This window comes from Lactuca sativa, chromosome 2 (assembly GCF_002870075.4).
Source record: "Lactuca sativa cultivar Salinas chromosome 2, Lsat_Salinas_v11, whole genome shotgun sequence".
Lineage (NCBI taxonomy): Eukaryota > Viridiplantae > Streptophyta > Magnoliopsida > Asterales > Asteraceae > Lactuca > Lactuca sativa.
In genome coordinates, this window is record NC_056624.2 from 150,805,017 (window position 1) to 150,823,817 (window position 18,801).

Below are 18,801 nucleotides of genomic sequence, written 5' to 3' on the forward strand. Positions count from 1 at the left end.
ACGTTATGTTGTATCTATTATTGACTCACTAAGCGTCATCGCTTACCCTCTCAATGTTTAACAAATTGCAGGAGATAAGCATCCAGTATAGTTATATACTGATAGAAGATTTTTGAATAGTTTGAAACTATTGTATTGATAGAAGATTTTTGAATAGTTTGAAACTATTGTATTTTGTACTCCCATGTGTATAAAAACTATAGAATCCTAGGAAGTAATGTAATATATAACACTTTGAAATAGTCGGTTTGTATCCAGTAGTTTGTAATCACTTTATCAATGTAAAATATTGTTTTTAAGAATATGCATGTAGCATGTTTTGGAGTAACAATTGTCAAGTATGAAAGTTTGGGTCTTTCAGAAGTATGAAAGTTAGGATCTTTCAATCATGGTATCAGAGCGGTGGTTTAAGTGAACTAAATTCCACGGATTGGTATTTAGACTTAAACCGTCAGAAGTTCAATATATGAATGAATTCATTAGGAGTATATGGATACAAACCATAGGAAATATTTAAGTAAAAGTATTAGGTAATGATAAACCCTAATGTTACTCCATATTGCAGAGCAATGACTGAACAAGTTAGTAGCCATACCCTTGAGGTTGGTGGAGGTCCTCAACCCGAGGAAGTGAATACTCCAGTATCTCCTCGTGAGGAGCGACTCTTGGGTAAACTTACCGGTATTATTCAACAGACTCTTGAAGAACACAAAAAGAATGGTGATAAAGGAAAAGAGAAAGCCACTGGAGAATCTTCAAAAAGAGAGGTGAAGCGTCCCTCATTCAAAGATTTCAAGAGTAGTGGTGCTACAAAGTTTTCTGGTGTTCTTAATCCCATTGTTGTTCTTACCTGGATCCAGAACACAGAGAAAGTGTTTCGTATTTCTCATGTGGATAATGAAGACAAGGCTAATTATGCTTCTGCAATGCTCATCTGAGAAGCCTTGGTCTGGTGGGAAGCCACATACGCAATAATAGTTTTAGACTTATCCAAGTGGGATACTGTTGGATTAATGTCTAAGTCCATAACTATAATTGGTAAGACTTGACTCGACCTGACATGGTCCATTTGGGTTGCATGGTATCATGCATTTGGATAGACTATAATGAGAGAAATAACACTTAAGGTTTGTTAATATATTATAAGTTCTAATATATTAATAAGATTATTTAATTAGTATTGATCAAGAATTAATCTAGAATTAATTAAGTGATCAAAAGAAGACTAATTAAATATATGGGTTGATTGTGTAATTCATCCATACTTGTATAGTGGGCTAATGCTCCATGGATTATCAAGTTAGGCTAAAACCCATAGGATTCTCCATGGATGCTCCATGGTGTATTTGAACCCATGGATCCAAGGAAATGAAAGGCCATGACCATTAGGGTTTACCCTAATTGTGACACTATATAAAAATCATATCATTGGGAAAATCGACCACTATGAGTGAGTGATAGGGCTAGCCGATTTTCATGAAGTGTAGAATTCTCTCAAGTCTTTCCAAGTGCATATGATGTTGTGTGAACCATTTAAGGTGTCACACTTGGGGAACTAGGCACTCAAGATTCATGAAGACATTCTACATCAAAGAGGTATGCATTCTATCTTGTTATATTCATTGTTTTGTATGCTAGTTAGGATGAATACCTTGGAAAGTTCATATTTGCATATATAATTGAGAAAACATAGATCCAAGGTATTCAGGGTTGCATGTACACTTAGGAGTGTTAGAATGCTCAACACCCATCAGTGGTATCAGAGCCTAGGCTTGTTTTCTTGTTATACTTGCAAAATTGGCTGAAAAATCGAGTTTTTATGTTATCTGCTCAGCAGACTCGCCGAGTCCACTGATGGACTCGCCGGGTCCAAGGCAAAATGTATCCAACTCGCCGAGACAGCATATATTCGATTGTTTTGGATGAAATTGGACTAGGAACATTACCCTAAGATGTTTTTAGTGCGGTAATGTTCATGCTAATCCAATTTCAAAGATAATTATCAATATATTCATGTTCTGTATTAGTTTAAGGTTTAGACTAATTACATGGAAAAGTTTGATTTGAATTATCTTGCTCTTATGAGTTGCTTAGATTAATAGGAAGTTATGTGAAATTGTTGTTTTCAATCCAAATTAATCTAAGAGTTGATTCTAAAATGTGTTTTTGTAACTTGTCCTCAAGTTATATGAAAAGTCACATTTAAGTTTCATAAAACTCATAAAAGTTGGCAATGGTTACAAAAATGAAGAGTCTTGTCCACAAGTTATGGAGGTTCAAGAGTCACTTCATTAAGTAATAAAATGTATAACCTTAATTAATTCCATAAGTTACAAAATAAAGAAAAAGTTACATTCTTTTATTAGTTTAAAGTCTTCCATAACTTGTCCTCAATTTATGGAACTTGAAGAGTTTTTAATTAAAACTACTTTAAACTCATAAGTTATGGAATTAATTAGTTTTGAATAGTTTTCAAAAATTTCTCTCAAGTTTTGGAATTTGAAAATTTTTCACTTATGAATACTTTAATTCCACGTTAGCCCTTAGAATTTTAAAAGTTAAAATTCAACCCTTATACTTTATAATATTATAAGTTAATAATATTTATATTTATATATATGTATAATAATATTATAAATTCCAAGTTAGCCCTTAGAATTTTAAAAGTCAGTCTTACCGTTAGTAGGCCTCATTCACAAAGTCGGTCTATAAGGGGGTATAAGATTATTGCCTATAAAATGGCAGTTTAATGGGTGTCCACTCTCACCCACCGCTTCCTTGACTGGTGGAGGGTTGTTAGCCGAACGGGTAGGAAAAGGACTAAAATTCTCCACTCATTAAAAGTATTAACGACAAATACTAAGTAACTAAACCTTTTATAAATACCCAATCTTAGTTACTTAGGAAAAAGTGAATAAGGTGCTAATCCATGAAATTACACTTTGCACTTTGTTTAAGTCGGTTAGTGGAGCGTGTGTGGTTAACCGACACACTAACCTGGACTGAACAAGGTAGGCAAAGGGTAACTTAATATTTATCATAGTATCGGTGGAGCGTGTGTGGTTAACCGGCACATCGATTAAGGGGTAAATATTAAGGGTACCCAGTATATTTGCATGGTTACTTCACACCTTGTTTTGTGATCCTCGGCATCCCAGTCACAAAACCTGAAGGGCACACTCGAGATTGAAACATGCCATTGAACAGTTCAATGAATCTCAAAAGATCTAGGAGTTTTAAATCCAATTAAAACCTAATAATACATTTCGTTTATCTTGGTGGAAATTGGTGAATCGTCATTCACCTACTTTCAAATATTTTATAGCTTGGATTACGGCATCCTTCTTCTAAGTTATAAAATAGTTTGTTGGGTCCTAGCCTTAATATTTCATATTGGGTGTCATATTAAGGACTTTAAATCAACTATCTTGAATATCTCCCAAAAAGATGTCTGGTTTAGACATTTATGATCTTCCCAAATCTCCTGAAACAAGCTTTCCTAAATGAAGATGATGTCCCATGGAAATCATACTTCTTTCACCTCCTCCAATTATTCTCCCTAACCCACAAGTTCTTGAAAAGTTTAAGGTCACTCAAGCCCTATTGGCAAGTAAAGGTCTATGTGTGGTCACATCTTGGAGATGTAGTCACATATTGACAAGCCGGGAGAGTTGGGTGTCAAAGTCTTGAGAAATTTGGTGGTTTAATCACTTTCTAAGTCACATAGTGAGCTCCTTTGGGACTCCTATGAAACAGACTAGTACAAGACCCTTAATGATCTTATCTATTTGCTAAGATCATCTTTCTAAAACTTATGGACATTGACAATAATGACATTGGATATCCAGTAAAGCTCTCTCTTCCCAATGGAAAGGGATAGGCCATAGTCAACTCGGTTGACCAAATGGTAAAGAGAGAGGCTAAGTCTGAGATAGTCCCATTATCAAGGGTCCATTGCCAAAGGAAGAGGCATTAGTTGCGAAGCTGCCAAATCTTACCTAAGGATGTTAAAGTCAATAAGTTTGACTCTACTTCAGGTAAAATCCACTATCTAACTCTGCTAAGTTTCTATTCTGAAATTCTTGATACATGATGTGACTGGGTCACATGTTGATATTTTAAGAATCAAAGAAAAGTGAAGAAACTTAAAGAAATAATATGTTGAATCTGATCGCGTAGATGGATTTCTATCACATAGTTTGAAGATCGGATTCTTGAGCTACTTCTTAGGAGTTATGATATATATATTGCTTAGGAATAGATAAAAACAAAGTTTTCATGTGCTTTTGCAAGGATAGTTTTTCCGCAAAGTTTTTAAAATAAAAGGAAAAAAAATTTGATTTTATTTATTTTAAAATATCCTTACAATGGCCTTTGTGAAAAAAAAATTGTTGCTTATAAAGATTCCATTAAGAGCAAGAGTGGAAATATGAATTTGATTCTTTCATTTGTGGTAGTGTCTAAATTTACCAAATAAGGAAAGATTCTCATCACCCAAGTTTCAGTTGGATAGAAACTTGGAATCATGCAAGTTGTATAGCATGATGGATGAGAACTTTCAAGCATTGGCAAAATTAAGACTAACTACTTGTTAACATGGTTGTGTGAGTCAAGTAAAAGGACTAAGGGATCGAGTACACATTCTTGTGCACTGGTCTAGTCCACCACAAAAGATCGATAAGATTATTCGTCATAATTTACTAAAGCTCAGTAAATATGGTTATACTTACAAGCTTAAGTGTAATTCTGAGACATTGGAAAAAAGTTCCAATGTATGACAGAGCGAATAAGAAGACCAACTTAGGCAAAAGGATATAAGTTTCTCATATCTGAAAAGATGGGAGAGTACTTTAGTATCAGCTTTTGTGATCATCTTAATGATTAAGAAACCATAGCACAATTAGTTCTCTAAGGAAATCTTAGTGCATTCTTATGACTAAGAAGAGGAATATTGAATTGTTGAAATGGTTAAATCAAGAAGATGAGTTATACTTCGTTCCAATACAAGTCTTAGAGTCATACTCCAAGATTGTAACTTGAGTGACATGTCTTAGAGAAGGTTTAAAACACGTCAAATGTAAGAGTAAAAGTTTTCTACTCTTGTACATTTGAAATTGGTAAGTTGTGATGTTTTGGATAAAACAAAGACCAACTAAGGCCAATTGTGTGAAGTGTTTGTCTTGATTAGAATCTGCACTATCTCTGGGACGTTTGGCAAGGGAGTCTTATATGTCAAGAGGATAGTGGGAGTCTTAAAGGTCTTGAAAGTCTCAAGAACTAATCAAGAATAAAACCTGAAGTTCTTCACTAGCACACAACTTGAGGTTCATAACATATCATGTTGACATATTATGTGCCCATTCCAATTAAAGTTGGCTTTGCATATGAGTTCTTAGAGTTATCAATTGGTTGCACAACAACTTGGAAGCAATGGCAGGCCCTTGAGCTGCCAGGTGGCAAGAAATTAAGATTGAGTTCAGTCCATATGAGTTTGGATTTGTCATTATCCTTGTCTTGTGAGTTGTGACTATGGTTTTGACAATTCACATGGATAAGAACACATACACCATTAAATCTAAGTGTCATAATGTTTCTCTCTGATTCATAAAAATGATGGCGAGGAAACACTTTCACTAAGTAGATTTTAGCTAGATAGAAATTGTGATATTTGCATTCTCAAAGTCGTCAGTGGAGCGTGTGTGGTTTACCGGCACACTAACATGGACTTCTGAGAAGTGGCAAAAGTCTAAACAATCAAGACTATGATTACGACATCCCTTTTCATAGTTCTTAAAATTGTTTAGACACACATGTGAGCTATCTAAGATAAGGTGTATGATTATGATAAAGTTTTATCAAAGCAATCTAGTATCAGAAATCTAAACTTTGGTAAGAAAGTCAATAAAGTATTGATTTCTAGAAGTCCATCTAATTTCTGGATACATGTGAAAGCTAGTGGGAGAATAAGTGTTATGCTAATAATCATCATGTTAGTAGGAGCATGATAATTATGATAAGTATTGCAAGTTACCAATGTTAATTATAGAAAACAAAAGGTTTCAATTGGGAAAGAGTTGTTTTGCTATAATTAAGGGAGAGGAAATTATATTTCATTTAAAATCTATAAGCTTAGATCGTGAGGTTTTAATCATTTAGTCAAGGATATATATATATATATATATATATATATATATATATATATATATATATATATATATATATATATATATATATGAGTTTCATGTTTGGAATGGCTCAACATAAGGAAATTCTGTATATGGGTCCATTATTTGCGTTCTAAAAATCAATTATGATTACGGCATCCCTTTTCATAATCTGAATTATGAGAACTTGGCAAATAGAAATGGAAATGTTATAGCAAAAGACTAGTTTAGTCTTTATGTGAGACATCATGAATCGTGTCCCATATGCTTCGGATATAGGATCGGTTACATGTGCTATATTCATCCTTTCTAAAATTTTCCAAATGCCTGGGGCATTAAGAAGGGAAAAGGCCTAGAATTGGATATGACTAAAAGGATTAAACAATTGTCGAGGACAATCTAAGGTTGACCAAAGATTGGTTGCTCAAGGACAGTTGGAAGTATAGTGATAATTCTGGAAGGACCATATTGACATAATCTGTAAGGAGGCAACTCTTGTTCAGAAATGATAGTCAAAATGGAATATGGAAATGTTTCAAAGATAGAAATTATTCAATCTGTGTAAGATTAGGAAACCTAATGCAAGAAGGATGTTTCCAAGGAGCTGGTCTCCTTTGGAATGCTCTGTAATGATTGTTGTCAAGTCTTTCTGACTTTGTGCATAATCATTACAAGAGGATCAATGCATATAAGTTTAGAATCTAACAGATTTCAGTAAATGGCATGAATTTGGAATTCTTGCATTTGCAGTAAGGATTTGGGACTGTGAAAGAGGATCATTAGAGTTATGTTCAATTGATCTAATTCACAAAGTGAAGATTAGAGACAAACATAGTGTGCATACTTGGTGTATGGCATGACTAGTGTTTAGAAAACATAGTGTACATGCTTGGAGCATGGGACAACTATTGTTTTAAATTCAAGAATAAAGTTGATAGCTGAAACAGTATACAATGAATAATGTGTAATCATATGGTGATAAATAAAAGGTGTTTTATTTATGTTCATAGGTTTTCATACCATATTAGATTCTATTATTATTGTGTTTCATTTTGCATGTTTTGACTTCCAGAATAACTAGGTCGTTCTTCCTGATTGACTAAGTTATTCATACTATCCATAGTCGGTCATATTTGGAAGTAGATATGAATCAAGACTGTCATGGGTTGGCTTGTAGAGGTCTAAGATGTTGGACAAAGGGCTACAACACTCATGAGTGCTCATAAGTTCTGAGTATTGGATTCAACCCGCGCTCATTGGAATCACTTCATGGATTTTATCACGAGTGATCATGAGACGATAATATCTTATATTCTTCAAACCTAGATATATGAGTTGTTACTATGAGTTGGTTGAACATTGATTGCACGGAAATGCATTCGGTAACTCGGTGTTATAAAACGTGCCTTTGTGTATGATTCAACAAGTAGTAGAACAAGTCATATGAGTCGAAGTTTATCCATTCCTTTTACCTTCAGGATAAAAGCGATATATGTGGGCCCCTCGATGATTTGATGATGACAAATGGAAGTGCTCAGCCAGGCCAGGACTGATTTGATTTGTTTAATTAGTCAGTCGTCATAAATCGAAAATCGAGAAACAACAAATGGATAGAGAGAATTATTATAATCCATGTCTCAGTCCATATGATATCTAGAATGGAGGAATATATGATCCCTTATCTAATGGACAAGTCACTGATAAAGGTCAGAGTTCATCTACAAGGTCAGAGTTCGACAAAAGCTTTTGAGAGCTACGATTGCCAGTCGGTTCTTGAAGTCATACGCAATAATAGTTTTAGACTTATCCAAGTGGGAGTCTTTTGGATTAATGTCTAAGTCCATAACTATAATTGGTAAGACTTGACCCGACCCGACATGGTCCATTTGGGTTGCATGGCATCATGCAATTGGATAGACTATAATGAGAGAAATAACACTTAAGGTTTGTTAATATATTATAAGTTCTAATATATTAATAAGATTACTTAATTAGTATTGATCAAGAATTAATCTAGGATTAATTAAGTGATCAAAAGAAGACTAATTAAATATATGGGTTGATTGTGTAAATCATCCATACTTGTATAGTGGGCTAATGCTCCATGGATTATCAAGTTGGGCTAAAACCCATAGGATGCTCCATGGATGCTCCATGGTGTATTTGAACCCATGGATCCAAGGAAATGGAAGGCCATGACCATTAGGGTTTACCCTAATTGTGACACTATATAAAGATCATATCATTGGGAAAATCGGCCACTATGAGTGAGTGATAGGGCTAGCCGATTTTCATGAAGTGTAGAATTCTCTCAAGTCTTTCCAAGTGCATATGATGTTGTGTAAACCATTTGAGGTGTCACACTTAGGGAAATAGGCACTCAAGCTTCATGAAGACATTCTACATCAAAGAGGTATGCATTATATCTTGTTATATTCATTGTTTTGTATGCTAGTTAGGATGAATACCTTGGAAAGTTCATATTTGCATGTATAATAGAGAAAACATAGATCCAAGGTATTTAGGGTTGCATGTACACTTAGGAGTGTTAGAATGCTCAAAACCAATCAGTTAGACAGTGTGGGAAGCTGTTGTAAGACTGTGGGATAGCCGTAACATTCATTAGCAGTTTAGCTAGAGGAGTGTGGGCGAGGGCCCGTATCTTCTAGTTAGCGGAGTGTGGGTGAGGCCTATATCTCCTAGTTAGCATGATAGAGATTGAGGAAAGATAGTTTGTTGAGTTTCAGGATGAAGTTGGTCCTGCATCGCCCTAGATATGTGAGACCTATGGGGGAGGCCACTCCGAGATATAGTTGGGTTAGACCCGTTGGGGAGTCCCGTGTGATTATAGCAGCGCAGGTGGAACCTGGTAGAGACCTTAGGGTCAAGATAGGGGATCAAGGATCCCATGACTTATGGAGCCAGAGTGGCAAGGTAGATAGAGCAGTTTTAGATAGCCGAAGTTTCTTCGGGAGTCGCTGGGAGCGACTGAGAGTTCGATCTTGGGTTCAGTAACCAGTGGGAGTCCGGTAACCAAGATGATGGCAGATTATTTGGGACCAGGGTGGTCTTGGTTCATCCGAAAAGCAGATAAGATATAACAGGATCTTCAGACAGGGATAACGATAAGGGAATTATTGTATGGAGCAGTTAGTTGACCGAGAGGTGCGAAGTTACTCACAGCAGGATTAAATAATCTCAAAGTAGAGGTTTTGACCCTGTTGCACAACTCTCGTTTGAGTCTAACCGTTGCAGGGATGAATCTTTTACTCGGAGGATTATCTGATCCATTCGTTGGGTTGGGCGTTCAGCATTGAGGCATGATAAAAGGAAGCATTCAGTGAGTAGCAGCGAAGAGACAGCACTGGGAGTGATTGGAGATTTAGTTACAGCGAACGGTTGTCCCACTCAGAGATAGATAAGGTTGTCGCTTATGGAATTTGCCTTGGGAAGGCCAGTGACCGCGCAGGGAAGAAGGGGTGAACCCTTGGATGTCCAGCATGAGTACTCGGGGAGTACCAGAAGGATTGCCAATTGGGTAAGAGAAATGTATTCAAGGTTTATAGTGATTAAATGGTTCTCAAGAGGATACCATCGAGGAATAGGATTTCCCCCAGGAAGACCAGATGGAAGGCCAATAGAAGCGGTCCTTCGAGGATTGGACCGATCAGACAGAGTGTACAACGATTAGGGATGTCGTGAGAGGTTGCGAGGTAGTTAGTCGAAGCGGATTTCAAGGACGAAGTCTAGTTTAAGTGGTAGAGAGTTGTAACACCCCGAATTACCTAGAAAAGAAAGGAATAACCTCAAGTCAAGAAGTCTACTTGTCGAGTTCAGAGGGATGACTCGACGAGTAGAAGCGAGATTTGTGTCGCGGGTTAAGTGACCTACTCGACAAGTTGGTCAGTGTCTGAGAAACCCTAAATTCGGACTTGGTGCCCTATTTAATCATCTTATTCTCTACCCCTTGGCATCATTTAGATTCTCCATTGTCCAAAGCCTCATCCACGAAACCCAAGAGCCTTTTGAGAGTGTGTGAGCCATCCTTGAGTGTTTTGTGTGTTCTTGAAGGCTAGAAGAGGAAGAGGAAGCTTAAAGGTTCAAGGAAAAGGTTATGAATCCAAGGATTTTGTTCTAATCTCATCACTTTCTGGTAAACAAGCTCCTAACTTTCCTTGTAGTTTCTTAGATCTCTTTATGGTCCCTTTTATGGGGTTTTTTTTTTCCCAAAATGTATGATTCATGGGTTAAGGATGTCCCAAGTTGATAATACTTTTAGATCTGAAGTCATTGAGTGTTGTGAAGGCATAAAGGTGCAAACTTTATGCCATTAGAGTCCCATGCGAACCCTAAGGATGCTAGTATGGCCTTTTAAGCCCCAAAGGGCCATGCATGGAAGTAAAGTTTAGGACTTTACGTGTTTATTGGGTGACTAGGACCTAGATCTTGGTCCTCATGTTTTGGTTTGGAGTAAAAAGGATTTTGGAAAAGGATTTATGTATTAAGGGGGCTAGGGTTTTGGCTAAACCCATTAAGAAGAATTAGGAGTGGGTAAAGTTGGAAACTTTACCCTTAAGAAGTCACTTCCAGCGTGTAGACAAAGTTTGGGATTTAGATCTAAAGTGTAGGGGCTTATGTTAGGGTTTGTATTGTAATATGTCGAAGTATTATTTTTGTTACGAAGGGTTGTTAGTCTTCGTAAGTTGTGTCTTCGAATGTAACGTTATATTTACTAAGGCATTTTAACGAAGCTTTAATGTCTAGTCCTTAGTATTTTATTATGCTTTTGTACGCCTATAAATAGGAGTCTGTACGATATGAGAACAGGACGAATTCACACACTTTACAGAGAATTTTGTTATACTCTGTAAATTAGAAAGCATAATATGAGCTGATCAAAGATTATATTTACTCTCTTGTTCATCGTGATTCTTCTTTCTTAATTCTTACATATTTTGATCTTTAAACTCGATTACAAATCTCTTCAATTGGTATCAGAGCGGGTGTTCTTGATTTGATCAAGAATTGATCCTTGATGGCTATTTTGATTTGGTGATTCTTTTTCTTCATTGATCTTCGTGTTTAGAGAGTGTTTTTGTGTTCTTGATTTTGTATGATGAATCACTAGATCTTTCTAATTCCGCACATGCCATCATAATCAACACCACTACAATTGGTATCAGAACGGGTCTTCAAGATCAAGGTGATATTTGAAGAACGATTCTCGGTTTGGCAATTTTTGTCGCAATTTGATCAATTTTGGTGAGTCTCTCTCTATGATCTCTCGTAAATTCGTTAAAATCGTGCATTGCGTTCTTGAATTTTGATCGGTGTGTTCTGTTGAATCTAATCTGTTTTTACCCCATCGTTGATTCAACTAATTGTTTTTTTTAAAGATCAAGTCCAAACAAAAGTTTTAATTCATTCCATTCATTCAAATCTAAATGTTATGATCAGTGTACTGTTCATATAGACATTTCGAAGCCCAATATTTTCAATCTAGTACTGTTCATCAAAACAATATTCAAAGTCCAACATCTGATTTTTTAAAGCCCAATTAGCTTCACCGTTCATTATATCTCAAGTCAATTAACATCTAATATTGTTTTGATTGTACGCTTGCATTACGAGTTGTACAATTGTTCCATGTCAATTTCCATTCTTCATCAGTTGCTTTTTCGCAGATTATTCATTAGTCGATCTTTCATCTCTTCGTTTATATTGATCGTTTGATGTTGATTATGTAATATTGAGATTCGATTTCATATGATTAAATATATGATGAAATCGATTTACTTCATGTCATATAGTAGAAATCGATATTTGGATCTTGATTTTGATGAACACTTAAGAACGATTTTAGTTTGGATGATTTGATTCTGATTGATGAGATTAAAAGATGATGATTGCAAGCTTGATTTCAAGTGAGTAACTTCTTTAATGGACGAACAAATCAAGGCTCAAGATTGAAATGGGTTTGATCGACTTAGAACTGAAATCAGATAACGATTGATAAAAGTGAAGGATGAACGGTAAATCAATGGTCGAGTTTCGTTTGCGATTCATTATTGTCGAGTTTGAATTGATGGTTTGGATGGAAAATTTGTGAAGTCGATTGAAATCAACAATCTGATTCTTAGTGTCGATTGGTGTTTGGTGACGTATTTTGAAGATCGAAATTAACTGTTAGTCGGTATTCAGTTTGTATTTGGGAACAAATTTTTGAGAACGAATTTCTTGAAAATGAACGAAGCCATGAAAAATGTTTGCAGATAGTCGACTGGGAAATCGATGTTTGCAAAAGAACGAAAATCTGATTTTGGGGTTGATAGATTCGAAGGATCGACTGTGTTGGAATGAATCGAAGGATGTTTTTGTTTTATATTCGAAGAGAGTGTTTTGATTTTGATTCTAAGGGATAAAGAACGAAGATTTGAGATGAAGGGTCTCTGTGTTTTGCTGTTGATGAATATTCGAAGGGTGATGATGAAAATCACTGATTTGGGTTGATCGATTCGAAGGGTACATGTTTGGGAAGAAATGTAAGGAACGAACGAAAAACGAAAGACTGTAAATTTGATTTTTTTTTTTTTTTTTTTGATCTTGTGTTCAAGAAACGAAGGGTGTTTTTGATCTAGATACGAAGAGGTTAAGAAACGAAGGATCTATTACAAAAATCCAAGGGTAATAGATGAAAAAAAAAAAAAATGAACAGCAAGAAACGAAGGGGTGTTTGTGATTTAGATTCGAAGGGGTTTAATGTTGAATATTCGAAGGGTATATTCTGAATTTTTGAAGGGGGTATTTTGGAAATTAATACGAAGACTTTTACTGTTTATTACTGTTTATTACTGTATATTCGAAGGGTATATTCTGAATTTTCGAAGGGGGTATTTTGGAAATTAATACGAAGACTTTTACTGTTTATTACTGTTTTCGTATGTATGTCTTGTATGCTTCGTGCTTCGAATGAATTGAGCAAATGAGAATGTTTCGAAAACGGCCCCTAAACCTTCGAATTTTTGTCACTTCTCAAAAAAAAAAAAATCGTATGTTTTGCCGTCTTCGTATGAATGGCACAATAGCACAAGTCTTCGAAAATGGGCATATGTTTGACACTTTTCGCCCAACTTCGAACATTGTTTGAGGCTTGGCAATTTTGCAACATGTCTTCGTATGTGTGGTGCACAAGGGTAGAATTTACGAAGATGGTCCCTGAAACTTCGAATTTTTGGCAGTATTCATCCAAATTCGAAAAAGGACTATTTTTTTGCTGAAAATTGAAGATTGTGCATTTTAGGCCCCTGCAGTTTGTGCAAATTAACGCTTTCTACCCAGCTTTGGAAAAGGGGGAGAGTTTTGCATATTTTGCTGTTTTGGGCACAACGAGTCACTGCAGAATTTTGGAATTGACAATTTCTACCCATTTTTGAGAAAATTTGTCAAAGGCGATCCGTGAACGAAGATAAAAATTCATTATTTTTTGGATTTTCCGGATTGAAGCACAAAGTTCATGCCACATGTTAAGGGGGAGTTTTGACATGAAAAATTCCGAATAAAGCACGTTCTTTTTCCTTTGGAGTTTTATAATCAAATTTCGATTATAAAAAGGGGGAGAAGTTTTATATGGAAATTCGAACTTGAATTTTTCATATTACGCAGATTTGATGACCGAAGTGATCTTGAAGTTTTGAAGCCTACGAAATGATGCAATTGGATGTTCGGAAGTGATGTATTCAAAATGGGTTTGGAATTATTGAAGATTTTTGGGGTGTGTTTTTATGCGCAACTTTTGAGTGATTATTTGGAGTTTGGAATACTCTTAATCATTCGTTGCTGCTCGGTTTGTAAGGTCTCACATCCTAGAGCCCAAATTGAAGAGTCATGGAAGAATTGAAGATTGAAGTTCGTTTCGACATGTGTCACCTTTGAGGCTCGAATCGCGTAGTGCTTGATTTTGGAAGATTTGAAGTGGGTCATTCATTCCTAACTTTGAGGGGGAGAATGTTGGGGTGCAAAGTTCTTCATTCATGACTTTGTAAATGTTTGATTTTTGTAAAACCCACTTGCATGTGGTGCTTTAGCCTTTAGACCCATTTGATTGTTAGAGTGAGAGAGAGAGACATGTAAACACCTCTATATAAGGTGGGTTTGTCCACTTATAGAGGTGTGCTTGAGAGATGTAGAAGTGAGTGTGTAAGTGTGTGTTAATTATGTAGATGTAGATCTATATTTTTTATTTGTAACACCATATACATTCAATATATCTCTTAAACACCCAAATCACCATGTTCAATTGTGTAAGCTTTAATTCCGCATGCCAAACCATGTTCTTTGTCACTACACATATCTTAGCTGAGGTCGTGGGTGGATTGGGGGGTAGTAATCCAAATCAATGAACTTCTTGTCACTCAATGTAAGGGGGGTGGGTGAGGATGCGAAAGTGGGTTAGGCAAGAAGATTGAAGATCAACCATAAAGCAACTTTTGTGGGACTTCAATAAACTCAGATATCGGATTCCTTTAATATAAATGTAAATGGGTGTTGGGATTCTTACAATTTTGATTATGCTGGCGTTGATTCTAGCGGGCGTTCAGGTGGTCTCATCTCTATATGGGACTCCACTTGCTTCCAAAAGTCAAAAGTAATTAAGAATCGTCACTTTCTAATGGTATCTGGTAAGTGTAAGAATATACAAGGCAACTTAAATACGGTTAACGTCTATGGTCCCCAGTCCCCCATCTGAAAAGAAGAAGGTTTGGAGTGAACTACTCAGAATAATTAATGAAAGAACTAGCATGTGGGTCGTATTTGGGGACTTCAATGTCGTGAGGAATCCTAGTGAAAGATGTAACTCCCATTTTTGTCCCTATAGTGCTCTTGTTTTTAATAGTTTCATTCAGAGTGTTAATTTAAAGGACTTTAACATGGGCGAGGAGAAATTTACTTTTATGAGCCGTGTAGATGCCAAACTCAGTAAGTTGGATAGATTTTTGGTTTGTCCAAACTACTTATCTTCTTTTCCCCTCAGTGCTGTAACGGCTCATCCACGGGAGCTATCAAATCACAGTCCTATTACCTTAATATGTACTGATTCAGATTTTGGACTGATCCCGTTCAAACTATTTAATTTCTGGCTTCTCAAGGACGGTTTTGATCAGATTGTAAAGGATGCATGGAACCAATTTGTAGGATATGGTACTCCTGATGCGTATTTGGTTGCCAAATTCGGATTCTTGAAGGAATCGATTAAGAAGTGGAGGAGAGATGCGAGCCTTACTGAAAAAAAAGGAGTATAATGACACTATGACTTTGGTTAATGATCTAGAGAAGCTCGCGGAGACTAGGCCACTTTCTTCTGCTGAAATGGATGTCTGGAACACTGGTATCAAAAAAATAATGGAGTGGGAACGACTTAAGGCCTTGGACCTGAAACAGAAAGCAAGAGTTAAATGGACCATTTCAGGGGATGAGAATAGTAAGTTTTTTCATGGGTACATCAACAGCAAAAACAGAAGAAATCTCCTACACGGTCTCATGATTAATGGTCGCTGGTCATCATCTGATGTTAACGAGATCAAAGCGAAAGTTTTCAGATTTTATTCTAACAAATTCTCTGAAAATCATGTATCCAAACCCAAACTTATTAACTTGCAGTTTAAGTCAATCTCAACGATGGACGCCATTAGAGTCGAATCCCCTATTAGTCATGAAGAGGTGAAGGCTGCGATTTGGGATTGTGGAAGTGAAAAGGCACCAGGCCCTGATGGCTTCACATTCAAGTTCCTTAAAATTTTTTGGGACATCATCAAATGTGATGTGATGAACTTTGTGAATTATTTTGAAGGGTGTGGATTGTTTGCTAGGGGATGTAACTCGTCATTCATCACACTGGCTCCCAAAACCAAAGATCCTTTATCTTTGAATGACTTCCGCCCTATTAGTTTAATGGGATGTTTGAGTAAGATTATAAGTAAAATACTCTCTAAGCGGTTGAAAACAGTTATTGGGAAGTTAATTGGTGACGAGCAGTCTGCATATGTGGAGGGGCGTTGTATTCTTGATGCCCCCCTCATGATCAATGAGGTATGTTCATGGGCGAAGAGAGCTTGCAAAAAACTCTTGCTCTTTATGGTCGAATTCGATAAGGAATTCGATTCGATGAATTGGCAATATCTAGACTCGATCCTTGAGCAGATGGGCTTTGGTAACAAATGGCGGATGTGGATTTGAGGTTGTTTGAGATCATCTAGGGCCTCTGTGATCATTAACGGTTCCCCGACGAAGGAATTCCCTATATTTCGGGGGGTTCGTCAAGGTGTTCCTCTCTCTCCATATCTCTTCATTATTGCTATGGAGGGATTGAGTGTAGCCCTCAAAACGGCGTGTAATAAAGGTCTCTTTAAAGGTGTCTTGATCCCGGGTAATGGTCCGATCATATCCCACCTATTATACGCAGACGACGCGTTGTTCTTAGGCGAGTGGTCTCGGAGTAATCTCAAGAACCTGGCTCGTATCTTGAGATGCTTCCATATTTCTTCGGGCCTTAAAGTGAACTATCATAAATCGAAGGTCTTTGGTATTGGAGTCTCCGCGACTGAAACTGTTCATTGGGCTAACTTATTGGGTTGTGCTGCGGGTGCCCTTCCGTTTGATTATTTAGGTGTTCCAGTCGGTGCTAACATGAATCTAATTAAAAACTGGAAGCCTATAATCAAAAAAATTCACTCCAAACTCTCTGTGTGGAAGGCTAAAACACTGTCTTTTGGAGGTAGAGTAACCTTAATAAGGTCAGTCCTTGGTAATCTGCCTACCTATTATCTCTCGTTGTTTAAAGCTCCAATGGGTGTTTTAGAGGAATTGGAGAAGATTAGGCGGTCCTTCCTTTGGGGCGGATGTGACGAGAGTAAGAAAATTCACTAGGTCAGCTGGGAGAAGGTGTTGGCAACCAAAAGTAATGGGGGTCTTGGTGTGGGTTCCATAAAAGCCTTAAACATTGGGCTACTAGTGAAATGGTGGTGGCGACTAAAGAATGATAGACATTCCCTTTGGGCCCACGTGATTTCTGGAATCCATAACTTAGCGAATAAGCCCTTTGAATATCTTTCTAATCAATCGTCTGTTGGGGTTTGGAATAATATTGGCAGAATTAAGAATGCATTATTAGAGCATGGTTTGGATGTCCATGACATATTCAATGTGGTGATTGAGTCGGGGAAACAAACACTCTTCTGGTATGACTCATGGTTGGGGTCTGGAAATCTTAAGGCAAAATACCCATCCCTATTTGAATTGGAATCAAAGAAAAGATGTAAGGTATCTGACAAAATCGAAGATTCGAACCATGTATGGTGTTGGAAGTCTAGACCGGTTGACCTGGGTTTAGACTCTGCAGTTTTTGCCCTATCTAGGGATGTAACCGACACTCGTCTTGGGACAAGTTTATGATGGGTTTTAGCCATAAGAACTTTCCTATGTGCGCATGCAAAACCCTAATGCTTGGATCTAGGCTTTCTAATAAACATGCTTTGAATCCAAGACTTCTAATTACTAATTAGGTTAAACAAGAACATTAAAACAGATCTAGAATCATACCTTTGAGTTCCTTGTTGATCTTGAGGTCTTGGAGCTTCTAGAGTCACAAATGTCACTCCTCTAATGGCTTACAAACACCAAAGCAAGGAGGATGATTTGGGAGAGAGGAGAGGGGAGGAATTCGACCAGAGTTCTCTTGCTTTTTCAGAGGTCTCGAATTCCCTATGCCATGGGGTCTATTTATACTTGTAGACTCCTTAAGGATTACAGATAAGTCCCTATCAGATAATCTTCTCTTAAGGCTATCCAAATCCATTCCTAGATAACTCTAATGGACGATTTTAGCTATCCTAATCCTCTTAGAATCCGTCCAAAGTATATCCAAATGGATTTACAGTCTAAAGCTTAACTATCAAACAATTGACAGTTTATACCCCTTTATTTAATTAATCTCTTTAAGTCACCAAATTAATTCTAATTAATTCTATGACTTATATTAATCAAATAACAATATATTATTCATTATATTATTCTCATAATATATTAATAATATTTATTCTCTCTTAATAAATCATCCTATCAAGTTGCTATGGTGAAGGCAACCCAAAAGGACCATGCACAACCGGATATAGTTACAGCCTTAGACACTATTCCAACAGTCTCCCACTTGGATAAGTCTAGTAACTATACAAGTACAATTCGGTTTGCAATCGTAGCTCTCAAAGACGCTGTCAACTCTGATCTAATCAATCTTGTCCTTTAGATAAGGGAACGTACAGTCCTCTGTTAGATATCATGCTGACAATCCTATGGAATGGTTAGTCAAGCATTTAGGTTTCTCGATCTCTGATTTATTTGACATAGAACTTAATCGAACACATCAATTCAGTTCTGACCGGGCCCGGCACATAAGTCAAATCAAATCATCGAGCGGCCGAGATATCGCTTTTACCTTCTTAGATAAAAGTTACAGATAAACTTCGACTTATATGCATTTACTTATTCATTTACCAACTATACACAACAATACGTTTTATAACATCAAGTTACTGATGCGTTTTCGTATTATCAATGTACAATCAATTAACAAATAATAAACCAT